This window comes from Epinephelus moara, chromosome 1 (genome assembly GCF_006386435.1).
Source record: "Epinephelus moara isolate mb chromosome 1, YSFRI_EMoa_1.0, whole genome shotgun sequence".
Classification (NCBI taxonomy): domain Eukaryota; kingdom Metazoa; phylum Chordata; class Actinopteri; order Perciformes; family Serranidae; genus Epinephelus; species Epinephelus moara.
The window spans coordinates 26,587,958-26,600,946 of NC_065506.1; the positions used below are offsets into that span (position 1 = coordinate 26,587,958).

The 12,989-nt window shown below is 42.9% G+C and overlaps 2 protein-coding genes across 4 annotated transcripts in view; both read right to left on the reverse strand.

The window, feature by feature from the left end:
* LOC126389193 (cytochrome c oxidase subunit 4 isoform 1, mitochondrial) overlaps positions 1-12,989 on the reverse strand; it is a 516,851-nt gene that overhangs the window by 186,386 nt on the left and 317,476 nt on the right. The window lies entirely within an intron of this gene.
* The window catches only part of gse1b (Gse1 coiled-coil protein b), a 188,423-nt gene that overhangs the window by 171,406 nt on the left and 4,028 nt on the right, over positions 1-12,989 (reverse strand). The window lies entirely within an intron of this gene.

Here is a 12,989-nt window from a genome sequence, read left to right on the forward strand (position 1 = left end):
GGGTGCAGAGAAAGAAAGAAAGAGGAAGGCTGAGGTGATGGGGGGAGAGAAGGAGAGAGATGGACAGAAGACAGAGCTGGTGGGACGAAGGAAGAGAAAAAATGGGAGAGAGGAGAAGACCTCTGACACCCAACTCGAGCCAAGTGCTATTTTTACAGCCCCCTGTAGAAGAGAAGAACATAAAAACATCTAGAACCCCTCTGCCTCTGTGGACTTTCATAACAACTTAAGCATTTATAACAGGGGCTCTCTTTGAGGAGGAAACACTGGATTTTAACGTCTCGTTCTTTTCTCTGTGACTTTAAAACTAGCATTGCTACATTGCCATGATATTGTCTTGTACAGTCAGTAACTGTGCAGCTGTACCCCGAATAGCTCAGAGATCATTAGCAACAGGTTAAATCTGCTCTGGTGGCTTACCACACTGGCTACTTCACTGTGGCCTTGAGGCTGCGCTCTGCACATTAACCGTGACTAGCCCATCGGTCCACATTGCACACAACTCTTGACCATGTGGGAAATGCCACTGACCAAGTTGGCAGGTCATATGTTAGCATATTGCTAGCCTCATAGCCTTGGATTAGGTTCGGCATGCTTTCAGTAAGTCACAGACATAATCAGCGGTGGTAAACAGCTACATGAAATCTATATTAATAACATTTCAATAGTGCAAATGGCATACTTGAAAGGGACAGCAGGCAAAAAGTAACAAATAAATAGTGACAGGCCTTCGGGAAGTATCTGTGGTATCTATCTGCCATACAGATGGAGAAACTGTATCGGTTTATGTCTGACTCATAGGATGGTCATGTCAGTGTGGGAGACTCTCACCCATGGAAACTATTTACAAAGTCCCTGTAACTCCTGACTATGTCTGTGTGTTTGTCTGTGCTCATGCATCTGTGTTCATGTTTACGTGCGGATTGACCGATGAGAGCATCTCTATTGAGGTCTACGCCACCTGGATGTCATTTGAGTAATCATTCTTTGTTCGCATGATGCTCTGAATTACTGACTGAATCACAACTCACACTAAGGCTTAAACAAATGTTAACCTCAAAGAGACAACTCAACGATTTTAGTACAAAGCAAATGACAGCAATGAGTGTATTTCATAAGTGCCACCATTATGTGGCCAATTTGATCTAAAGATCTGCTTTTATCACAGAGTGCAGAGACAACACAATACCAAATGTGTCAGGGCTACTGTATGTAGTCTGTGAACCACATTCTTTCAGAGGTATCGCAGTCTCTAGCCTCGTGGGAGGCTCAGTCCAAAACTCCCTCTCTGTCTCCTTCTTCCCAGCTGTCCTGGAGCTGGCAGGACAAGCTGAGTATGTGGGAGACCAGGTGGCTGGACGGCATGTGTGGGGGTGGGGGGGTGGGGGGTTCAGGGCCAGGACTTGGGGATGCTGACGGGAGGAGGGAGTAATCCAAGGAGGGAATGTCTTCTTCAGCCAATATAAGCTTCCAGAAGATCACCAGTAATGCTAATCATTATCTCTCCTCTGGTTGGCCGACAGAAAGAGGGTGAAGCTATGTAGCGTCTGCTTGATTGGAGCCAGTGGTTGTCTGCTGAGTGTAGGGCAAGAGGTTGTGGAGTATATTTACTCCACTACTGGGGGGGGTATTTTGGCTCCAAGTGACATCTCCAGTTGTCCTAAGAGCAGGGTGAGAGTGCGTCTTCCTCCTTTTAACCCCATCAGTAGTATCAGAAGGTGAACAGGAAGGCAGGAGGATGCAAGCGCAAAATGGAACAAAGCGGTAAATGAGGAGGAAGACCCTGAGAAAGAAGAATCACAGTCACGCAGACCTTCAGCAGCACTTGGGAGGTCTAAAAGAGCAAGACTAATGAGTAGCACTTAATAGCAATGAATAATATCCAGTCAGCTAGGAGCATAAGTTACATGTTAAAAGTCTGGCAAGGAAATAGGTCTGCTATTAGCTACTGTGCTACCACACACTCCAGCTGTGTCCAGGTGCAGAGCCATACACACACACATGCACAGCTGTGGCACAATCCAGCTGCATTTGCCAGCAAGAGAGCAAACACCTGCCAGTGCTCCCAACCACCTGGCAGACACACATGTACAAACTCACACGCCTGCAGCTGCTCTGTATGTAAATTATGATCAACGACTACATACTGTATGTGCGTATGCAAGTGCAAGTTTGTGAGTGTATGCATTTATACGTGACTGTGGGTGAGTGTGTGTATGGCCAGAGGGCAGCTGGCAGAGAGAGCAGAGCTATAGTTACATTACACTTTGTCCTCTATAATTACCACAGTCAAACCAGGTTTACTACTGTAAAACCCAGACTCGAGGGCAGTACAACACAGCGGCCTTTACAGCATCACCAGTCGTCTGTATTGGCCTCTTGCCACACCATGCCAGGCTCCAGTGAGGCTTTACAGAGGAATTTACTATAAAGCACATGTAGTGTATAGAAAATGTCCATGGCAGACCTCAGGGTGTAAGCATGTGCACCGGCCTCAAAATGTGCAGTCTTTACCAAATTTTAAAAAAGGACATTGACGCAGTTACACAAGAAAGGAATTATCTGCAGAGTAAGATAGACAGAGGGGTCTATCAATAGATAGATAGATAGATAGATAGATAGATAGATAGATAGATAGATAGATAAAACTGTATGATAGAGAAGACAATGGCCAAAAACATCCCACAAACTCACACCGACACTGTACTCCCACTCGCACGACTTAGTTCTCACAGCCCAGCTTAACAGTTCACACATAGTTTACTAGACTGTGTCCCCAACCTGGCCCGTTGCATACACACATTTTGGTGCCAAATGGACACCCATAAAACCTCTACTGAAAACAGTTCACAGCAGGGTTCATGGTTTCAGGGGTTTAGAGCAACACCGCCCTCTGTGTTCCCCTTTCACCCTGTCCACTCAAGTGGATTTGGACATTTGGTTAAATGAGAGCAGGATTGCGAGGCACAAGTAATGATAGGTGATCAAAGATACTGAGGCTATCGGTCCGAAGACGATAAAGCCTGTGGGGGAAACTGAACATATATTTCGGGAGATTCAGCGAAGCAAGCAGATATCCGGGCCAAGACTTGTGTATTGGTCATTTCAGCAAATTTCTATTAATGCGTTCCACCTCTCTACACTGTTGGAAGAAGTTTTACTATAGGGCTCTCTGTCAGAAAGGGATTTCTTGGTTAAGGTTTGGAAAATTGTGGTTTGCCTTAAAAAAAAAGCTTTCTAGCAGAAACGGCTCTCTGGTAATGATGATCCGATAAATTGCAATCAAGGCCGTGTTCAGACCAACTTTAGCCCTGCTTGAAGGATCCAGCAAAACAGTTTAACCTGGCTCATCCATTGCCACAAGACATGTCGTCCAGTAAGGTGCTGTATTGGCCAAATGTGTCAAAGTTCACATTCATAGTTGATGACAAGCTGAACACAGTATTTCTACTGTTTACATTGCAATCGTCGTCATGAAGAACAAAATAATTGCCGTCATGATGATCTTCTAGAGCTGTAAAATCCCATGGAAGAACATTATAAACAGCTGTGCAGTGTTTTGGCATGTGAGAAGTCTTCAGATTTACAGCATCTGTCACTCAAAATGCACCTCCTGGATTGCATTTCATTATCTCACTCATTATCCCTATCCCTTATGAGTTTTTAGACTGAATCAAGGGCAGACAAAATGCCTGCATAATACTGAAGTGACTTTTTGAAGTCAAAAGGCTAAACAGGTGTTTCAGATCCCTACACAGCTCCCCTATCTCCAGTATGACCTATGACCTTTGCTGACCCTGTCCTTGAGAGCTGAGCAAATATCGATATCCCCTCTCTGCCTGGCTCTGCAGGGCTTAAAGGTCAGTACGCCTTCATCTGTCATCTATAAAGTAGCTCGGAAATCTGCACCCTGACAAGACCCAAAACCCCAACTTCCGTCTCAGCCCTCCTGCCTTTACCAATGACATCAACGCCTTTTCGTCAAAGAAACAAAAACCAACTTAAAAGCAGCAGTGCCACGCACTTATTCTCTCACACTAGCAGTATAATGAGCTACCACGCAGTCATTCACTCTTTGCACTCAATGGCATTCCTTTCTGTAACAACACAGGATGTGAGGAAACTTCTGACACTGCTTGATTCAATCATTCTCTCCTCCCATTTTTGGAACTCGCCTGCTTCCTTCTGACAACCGTCTGCCAGGGAATTTTAAAGTGCCTGTTATGATCCTCTTTGGCATACATATGTTGATTAATTTGGACTGCCAACCTATGAACACAATTAAGAGGGAAATGCCTATGACTTTTGGGTTAGCACTGAACCAATATTTTCAGGGATAACAAATGATCTGCACAGAGAGATAGTGCCAGCCATGTGAAAAAATACCAGCTTCTCTTGGTGTCAAAAACTTGAGTGTTTAGCTAGGTGTGCAATTACTTTTATAAAAACCAAGAAGCAAATAATATGCAGTTGACCAAAACTGTGAACAATGTGCGTCTAAATGTCACAAACTGAAGGTGTGTCTCTGCTAAGTTTGACTGTGTTAGTCTACTGGCAGAACGCCATGTTAAAAGCTAACTAGCTAACCAGCTAAGCTAGCCAAGTAAATTTCCTGCTGTTTACATACTCAACTCCAACAAACTATTCTTTCACAAATGTACACAAAAAATAGATACATTGCTAGGGAGACTGTGTTACTCACCACCTTCACAGCAGGTCAGTCTTTTCTCTTTTTTTCTGTGGATGGTTGTTGTTGCTTTAGGTGTAAAGAAGCAGAGGGTACAAGGAATGGCTCAAGCTATAGACCCTTTACTGTTAGTTAACAGTATGACGTTTCTGGTGGGTGGGGCTTAGCTGGAGGCAAAACAATTACGGTTTCCTCTATTTTGTTTTGCTATCAAAGCTAATGTTAGCTAATGCGCTAGAAAGTTAGCATCCTATATTCCTCTTAATACCTCCCCAATTTCTGATGAGGTGGATATGATTACCCTTAATACACATAACGTTATTCATTCATTCATTCTTGATAATCGCCTCTGTCCAATCCATTCGTCTTATCGCATTTAAACATAGTTGTCTTTGTTTGTGTTGGCGAGCAGTGGCGGCTGGTGTGCAATAAAATTAAAGTTTTAAACCATGACTCCTTCTATTCTGGCTCCCAGTAACACAACAAGACAACATTTTAAGACTCATACATAGCCTACAGCCCTGTGGTGGAGAGTCATGTTTTGCCTCCAGCTAGTGAAATGACGTCATTGTGACGACGGCTCTGAAAGGGTCTCTGTTTACAGAGGTGGGAGGACATGGGGGTCATAAACTTCTGATAAATGCAGACGTAATCAGACTCAGTATTTCTTATTGTTGCTTGAAACATGAAATCATTTTATATTAAAAAAAAAATTCACCACATATGTACTCAATAATTACATTTTTACCTATGTTCACACATCATGGATGTGTCAACAGAGCTGAACAGAGCGCCCCAGGAATGAGTCCTAAAACCCATACAGGAATGAGCATTTCACCACTCATGGTTCCCTCATCTCAAAGTCAATGGGTTTTATGAATGGATTTTTGGATGGATGCCTGAAATAAGGTCTGTGGTTAACACAAGCTTGAGAGATTTTCACATTTTGTTCTACGACATAAAATACATCAGTAAAAACCCCACTCGTGGACTATGAAACTTCTATGTGTCTCGAAAAAGGTGGTGCCAACAAGGGGCTAAATGAGACTACAGAGCATCATCATGCCAAGCTGCACCAAACACAGCTTCACAGTCTTGTTATGGTGGTGACATTAGGTCATGAGACCGTAGTGTAGATTGTTTATAGCCTAACATTAGATTTTTACTTCTGGCAATTGCATTTAGGCTTCAATAAACATGAAAGTGGTGTTCATTTGCAAAGTTTATCTTGTAACATGTAAGTAACATAAATTTTTGTTTGCAGCCGAGCTTATTTTCAGCAATAATCCAAAATCAAATTGAAAAATCCCTTTTTGACAAGGGAACCGGTAAGATGCTAACTTCTGCGTCAACCTACAGGAAAACGTCATCACTGTGGCACTGCCAGTCTGTCTCAGTGGCTAAACGTGGTACTGTAACAATAAAATAATCAAAAAACATTTCCCTCATAGACCACTATTATAAAGAGACAATTGTAAAACTGTTGACAAGCTTTTAATTGTGAATTTTTAGTCCAATGAGGTTTTCAAAACCTCCCGGAGTGCATAAAACATATTTTCATATGTGTGACATATGTAAAGTGATCCCTATGTAAAGTATAAGGGCTGAGCAGGACCAAGCGGGAGAAACACCAATGCGCTGCATGACAATATTTGTTAATAATAACTTCAGGGTAGAAAAACCCTTCATCACATAAATTAAGTGAAACAGCACTGAGCAAATGCTGCATGCTCAACTGTTCCATTTTTAGCCACCTAAAAAAGGCCACCAAAAAGATCCATGCCAGTAAAAGTGTACACTATGTTTATAATATTTTCACCGCTTCACCTTCACGTAAGACCCTTGCCCTTGCCAATGGGGAACTGAAGCTGTTATCTCAAAGCCACCAGACCCTGCTGCTAAAATACATTTTTCTGCAGCCCCCATCCACAGCAGTGCATTGCCTAGCTTCCATGCCGGTAGATTTGGTTTATTAAAGACGTTAGCAAAGCAACACAGTACATAAAATGAGCACAGCAGAAATGTCAGATAGGTCAGACCATGATGTTTAACTATGTAAAATGACAACAGAAATAGACAAGTTTGCCAATTTCATGTATCTCTGCGATTTAAATGACTTGCTAGTTGTGTTCCTGGAAGTGACTGTTGATGTAGGCTTCAAACGTCAATGTGATTCAGTCAATGCCAAGTAAAACAGAAGGAAAAGAAACGTTTTTTTAATGTGCTAGGTGAGCAACTTTCATTCAAATGAATTAGCAGCATTTTGGAGTAAGACCCAGTTCTTATAATACAGCTCTGTGCTTGATATGGCGCAGTTACCCAGGCTGCCAATTTGTGACCAACCATGATACTGTGACAAATAAAATAAATCCCCTTCAACAAAAAAACAAGCATTATTCTTTGTTTTATGAACTGTTAAGACCATGATAGTTCAACATATTCAAAAATATTCCAGCGCCAAGGCAACACTGACTCTTTGTAAAGTCTGTTGGACTGGCAGGTTCAGGGAAACCGATGTGCAGTAGGCAGCACAACACCAAAGCAGCAAGAGAGAGAACTTTTTGAGATTTGCTTGTGTAAGCAACTTTAATTGGAATGAATGGACGCAATCTTGGAGCCTCATATCAAGTTCTCTTAATACAACCATGACACGTATGCATAGTGGGCATGCATGGATACATGTACTGTATGTGCTGTATGCCAGCAGTGAAAGGGGATAAGTGTATCAGAGATCAAAGGATTCCCTTTTCCAATATGTTGAAGCCTGGGACATGGAGCTCAAACAGATATTACAAAGACCATGGGGGTCAGAATCTGCGGTGTCAAACACAAGTCAGGACACACACCACCCGACTGGCCAGGTAAGGAACTGGAAGACAGGGCTAGGTGTTGAGGTGTCTCTCAAACTAGTACTATGGGAGGCTTGTATATAAGTAGTCTTTGCAGGGTTGAGACATAAAAGGGGAGACAAGGAATGAAACACTGGAACACATCCATCTCATCTGCTCCGTACAGGACTTGATCTCTCCATTCAGATATGGGCAAGAATGCAGCGCTGAGGGATGCTAGCGAGAAGAGGGTGATTAAAGCTTTGAGCCCTAAATCAAAACCCACCTCCAGCAGCTTTGAAATTAAGCCCCTCAAATACCAGAGGATTCCCTGTGAAACGCAAGGCTGTCTGTCAGCCTGCACTGCTGGGAGAGGAGAGAGGCACAGCTGCAGCAACTTTACAGGATATGTGCAAAACGAATGGTTTTGGCTAAACACACACTCATACACACAGGCACGCATAACAACAGCTCACACCATATGTTAAGACCACACCACCTCGCATGCCTCAAATTAACACAGTTTTAATAGAATCCCCTCTCTGTGTAAAACCGGCTCTGTGGCCAGCGTGCTGTAATATTTCCCTCTATGATGAATTAATGAGAATGGGACTCCTTTTTCTTCTGTTTTCCTCTGGCTGTAATTTAAATCCCATTAACCTTCTCACCTTCTCTCAGCCTCCCACTCGCCTTTTCTCCTCTTCTTCTTCTTCTTCTTCCAATAATTCACTCAGAGTAATCTTTCTCTCCCTTTTCAACTCCACGTCCAGATTTGATGTGTAATTTTGCCCTCACTCCTTCCTTCACTACGCCATAAATCTTCCTTGGCGACACTGTCAAGATCCCGGCATGTTTTTCCTGTGACAGCAAATACCTCCTTTACAGGATGCGGGCCGTGCAGCGAGAACACAGCAGATCTTTTACACCAAACACACGTGAACGCACAAATCTGCACACATGCACAGACAAACACAGACAGAAGCTGCACATAGACACCGGAAATATGAGCCACACAATGCTCACACACACAACCCACTCCTTTACACACACAGTGACTGAATGATTGAACTCAGTCACAGAAACCTGTCTCCACTCTTCTAACAGGTCAACAATAATCATCCACTCGAAACACACACTCAGCAGACCACCACACAAAAATAAACATCCAAGCATGGATACATTTACACATGTATACATATGCGTGCGTATGAGCAAGAGCGGCCTAATACGTCTGTGTGCTCGATATCTACAAACAGTCATATAGGATTTATCTCTGCAAGACTTGGCTAATGATTCATTTATTTGCTGTTTTAGTCCCGTATGAGCTTGTACAAGCAGCAGACACACTGTTGACTATAGGGAGACTGTGGATTTAGTGATACACTTCAATTATACGCATCTATATCAAAGGCACGCAATCAATCCCAATCCTTACAACAACAAAGTAAGGCAGCGCTGGTATCTAATCAGTTTCCTTAGGGCCTAAGCATTGGAGCATTCAGTTATTTTCTCACCGTGTTATTGTTCTTGCTTTTCTCATTTTTCTGCATCTATGCTTGTCACATTTTTGCATTAATGTTTTTGATAAGTAATATCCATAGTAAATGTTTCTAAAAAAAAATACATTAATGCAAGCCCACCCCTGATGCTTATGAGGATTCTTTTCTTTTTTTTTTTGCCTTGCCCTTTATGTCCTTTGCACCTCCAGCCTTTGTAGTTGGTGTCAGTTTAAGGCCTTGTCCACAGGGACACAGGTAATTTATGGTACACATTTTGGCCTTTTTTGCACATGCAAACTGTGTTTTAGGCCACTTAACCCTCTGTCCATGGTAAAGTCTTTTAGACACTCTATCTTCAGTGTTGCAGAGTTGTTATGGAAAAAAGTGTTTTTGGCTTGTAACCGTTAACGTCAGATCGCACATTGTTATCTCCTTTGTAAGGCGTCACTTGTGAGGCAATACCTGTGCAATGGCAGAGGTGGCAAAAATAGCACTGTCTCTAACTTTACTAACAAGACTTCTTGAAGTGTACAGATACTTTTCCACGATATGGAACAAAGGCATCAGAATGCACTACAGAGGTCACTCATTGCTGCTGAGGATGTATAAAGAGACCTGGATACAGCATTCTTTCCTATAAAATTTGCTCAGTGGCTCATGATGCCAAAGGGGCTCTATTTGCATAGTATAAAATTACCTGATCTTCTGCACTGTGGATCCCTATAGAGCAAGCGCACTAAAGACTTCCAACGGCTGATTATAGCCAAGAGGCTATCTTCCAGCAGCCAAACAGCTAACTTCCAGTTTAGCACTACATTCACTTGAATGGGGTTACAATGATTTAATTGTATCGCTCCTCTAGACTTTTGAAATGTTATCCGACTGAGTGGATCAAATCCTGATTGTGAAACAAATCATTTCCTGGGGGTTGTGGCGCTCATAAAAATGTATCCACTGATTTATAGACATCTCTTTCACAATGCAAGTCTAGCAAAAATGTCTTTTTGGGCCCCATGGCATCATGTGATGGAACCAGATGGTGTAATTCCACTTTTGGCCACTATGTAAAAATGGTTTCGAAGCCAGGCACTGTTCCTTGGGGCTCAACTGCTACAGGTAGCCTTCCGGTAATAGCTTTTTTTTAGACTGCTGATTGGCCAACATCGATTTGTTCTTCTTCTTCTTTGCATGGCTTTAGTGTTACAGTTATATCGCCCCCTGTGAGCTTGGCTTGTGTCAGTGTGTAGTAGGCCTAAGAAAGGTAGCAGATGATAACACAATCAGCCTCTGAGAATGCCTCCTTGATGCATTTTGTCAGTGAAGTCTACTACACGATACACAGTTGAGAGGTCAGACTTGCGTTAGCAAGCATTAAAAAGAAATTGCATCAGTAGTTAAATGTTAAGGAGGTTTTTAAGGTGTTTAAAAAAGTTCATCTTTCAGCTTGTTTTCCTAGAGGCAGATGTACTTGCTCATAGAGGTTAATTAAAGATGTCGTCCTCTTCACACCAGTCTCTTACTCTGCCTGCCCAAATGTGCATTTTGTCTTCAGATGAGTATGCTAACAATAATCTGACCCTTCAAAATTGTATGATCATCAGTAAATCTCTGACAAATCAATATGAACAAGCAATGACATTGTCTCTCATTATTTACACTCTCTCCCTTAAAGGATGAAAGGCAAAGTAATATGAGCCCACAGCAGTTTGAGTTAGTCACATCAAGACTGTATTATTTTTCAAAGTTACAGTGTTTTTATTGTAAAATTTCTCTTTTTTCCACACACAGTGTTTCAGTGCTGAGCTCCAGTGGAGAGATAGTAAAACAAAAGCGAGACTTTGTGCTGGAAAGACTGTAACTTCACAACATTATGCAAATCCATGAAGGAGAAAGGCACACTTCAGTGTTTGGACACATGGTGCACCTTCAGTGAGAGGCAAACTACTTCCACATCACTGCATTTGTTTGACAGATAACACACACCTCTTTCAGTGCAGAAGGTGTCAGAAATAAGTCACAAAGGACTCAGTAAATGAATATATCCTTTATCGTGTTGCTCAAAGGCACTTCAAAAGTAGTATGCCATCCTGCTGCTGCCTCATTAAGCAGGAAAAACACTACGAGCATGCAACAGTTGTAACCGACACACGACACTGGACATCTGTTTTACTGAGAGCGCAAGTGAAAGATCTGCTGACCAGCAGCCCCTCCCCAGACGCCGGCTGGTGGTCTATACTTACACACCTGTCAAAGGTCATGTCCAGCATACTAATTAAACACCCGACAGCAGAGCAGAGAACATGATAACCACCCATCACTTGTGTTTGTGTGTGTGTGTGTGTTACATTTAACATCTACTAGAGTGTCCTAAGGCAGATCTCATTTCATGCACTAATTCATATCTTACCAAGCAAGGAAAAGAGACAGCACAGCACCATTCATCCTTTCACACTTCACAGGGTAAGCATTCATACGTGCACAATGATGTTTACTCCAAAGCGAGCGGTATAATGAGTAAAAACTGAGATCTCATTCTGAGCTAATCAAAGATTTGATTTGTCTCTGTTATGTCTCTGAATTCTGAACATTAAACATGATTCATTGCTGGAACTGTCCCTGTTCTGCAGCTGTGTGTTTGGAGCTCTAACTGAGACTGCAGTGTAACACAAAAAAACTAGAATTAAATAGAGTAGAATACTATATGCAAGGGTGTATTTATAATCCCCCCCCCCCCCCTCTCTACCAGGCACACACAGTGCTATGGGGAGCCAGATGAGCGCTCCCTCCTGACAGCCCAAACCCCAGCGATGACAGACCCTCTCAAGCATATAGCATGACACTAGAGGACAAAGCACCTGTTCCCCCGCAGCTCTTTCGCACCTCCCCTTCCCCACAGAAACACACACTGGCACTTTCTCAGCCATGAGGTCACTGTCGCGCTCAGGCCAAAACTGGCTGTGCCACCTGCAACCCTACCAGCCCAAAATGATCACCCGAAACCCAACCTGCCCCGACACCCCCCTTTCATCACACCCACCCTATGATGCCTCAATTTTGGCAGGCAGTAAAGCTGGTCCCATAATTACACCCTATATCACTAGCATCCCCTCACATATGACTACTATGAGCTCATAGCTCACATGCGAGTGCTCATACTATAAAGACTTGAGACCATGAGACAAACCATTCAAACACTTATTTAAAGGACAGAGAGAAAATTAGGTGGACGACTCCAGACAGCTGGTGTAAGTGTGCAACATACTGAGGTTGCTGAGTCTGAATGGCATCCGCAGATGTTCTTCACGTGTCCTGCATGGCTGGACAGTCTGTGTCCGTTTGCATGAGAGAGCTGCTCACAGAGCCAACTGGCTGTCTAAATGCTCCTCAGCTCTTCATCCACACATCACCATCCTCATTTGCCCTGCACTGGTCCCTCATATAACCCCGCAGCCTCCGACTTCTGTCCTCTGCTACTGGAAAAGCAAAGGTTCCGCTTTCAACCTCTTCACAGCGGGATAGGGGTTTTATGTGTATTGTTGAGAGAGGAGTGGAAAGAAACCAAACTTTGGAGAGAGGAAAAGGCAAGACAGCAAATGATGACAGAATGATCTCTCTTCATAGGAAGTGTGTAGATGTACTGTTCCCCGAGCCGGCCCATCTGGACCACCTATGCAAGAATCCTCACTCATCAGAGTCACTTTTTACGAGGTTAGCATGCAGTATTTGATCATGAATATGTAAGAATAAATCAGAACACACGAAGTACAAATGTCTTTAAACATCCATCACTGTTAAATCAGCCAAATATGAGCACAATATGATTAACTGAGTGTGGAGATCGGGTGGAGTCACATTGTCCCTTTGCTACTTACTTTAGGGGAGATCAGTGTCTCATGGAATCAGCATGGATAAATTACCAGTGACTAATTATACTGATTCATATGCCTTATGATATTAAAGGGACAGTTCACCCAA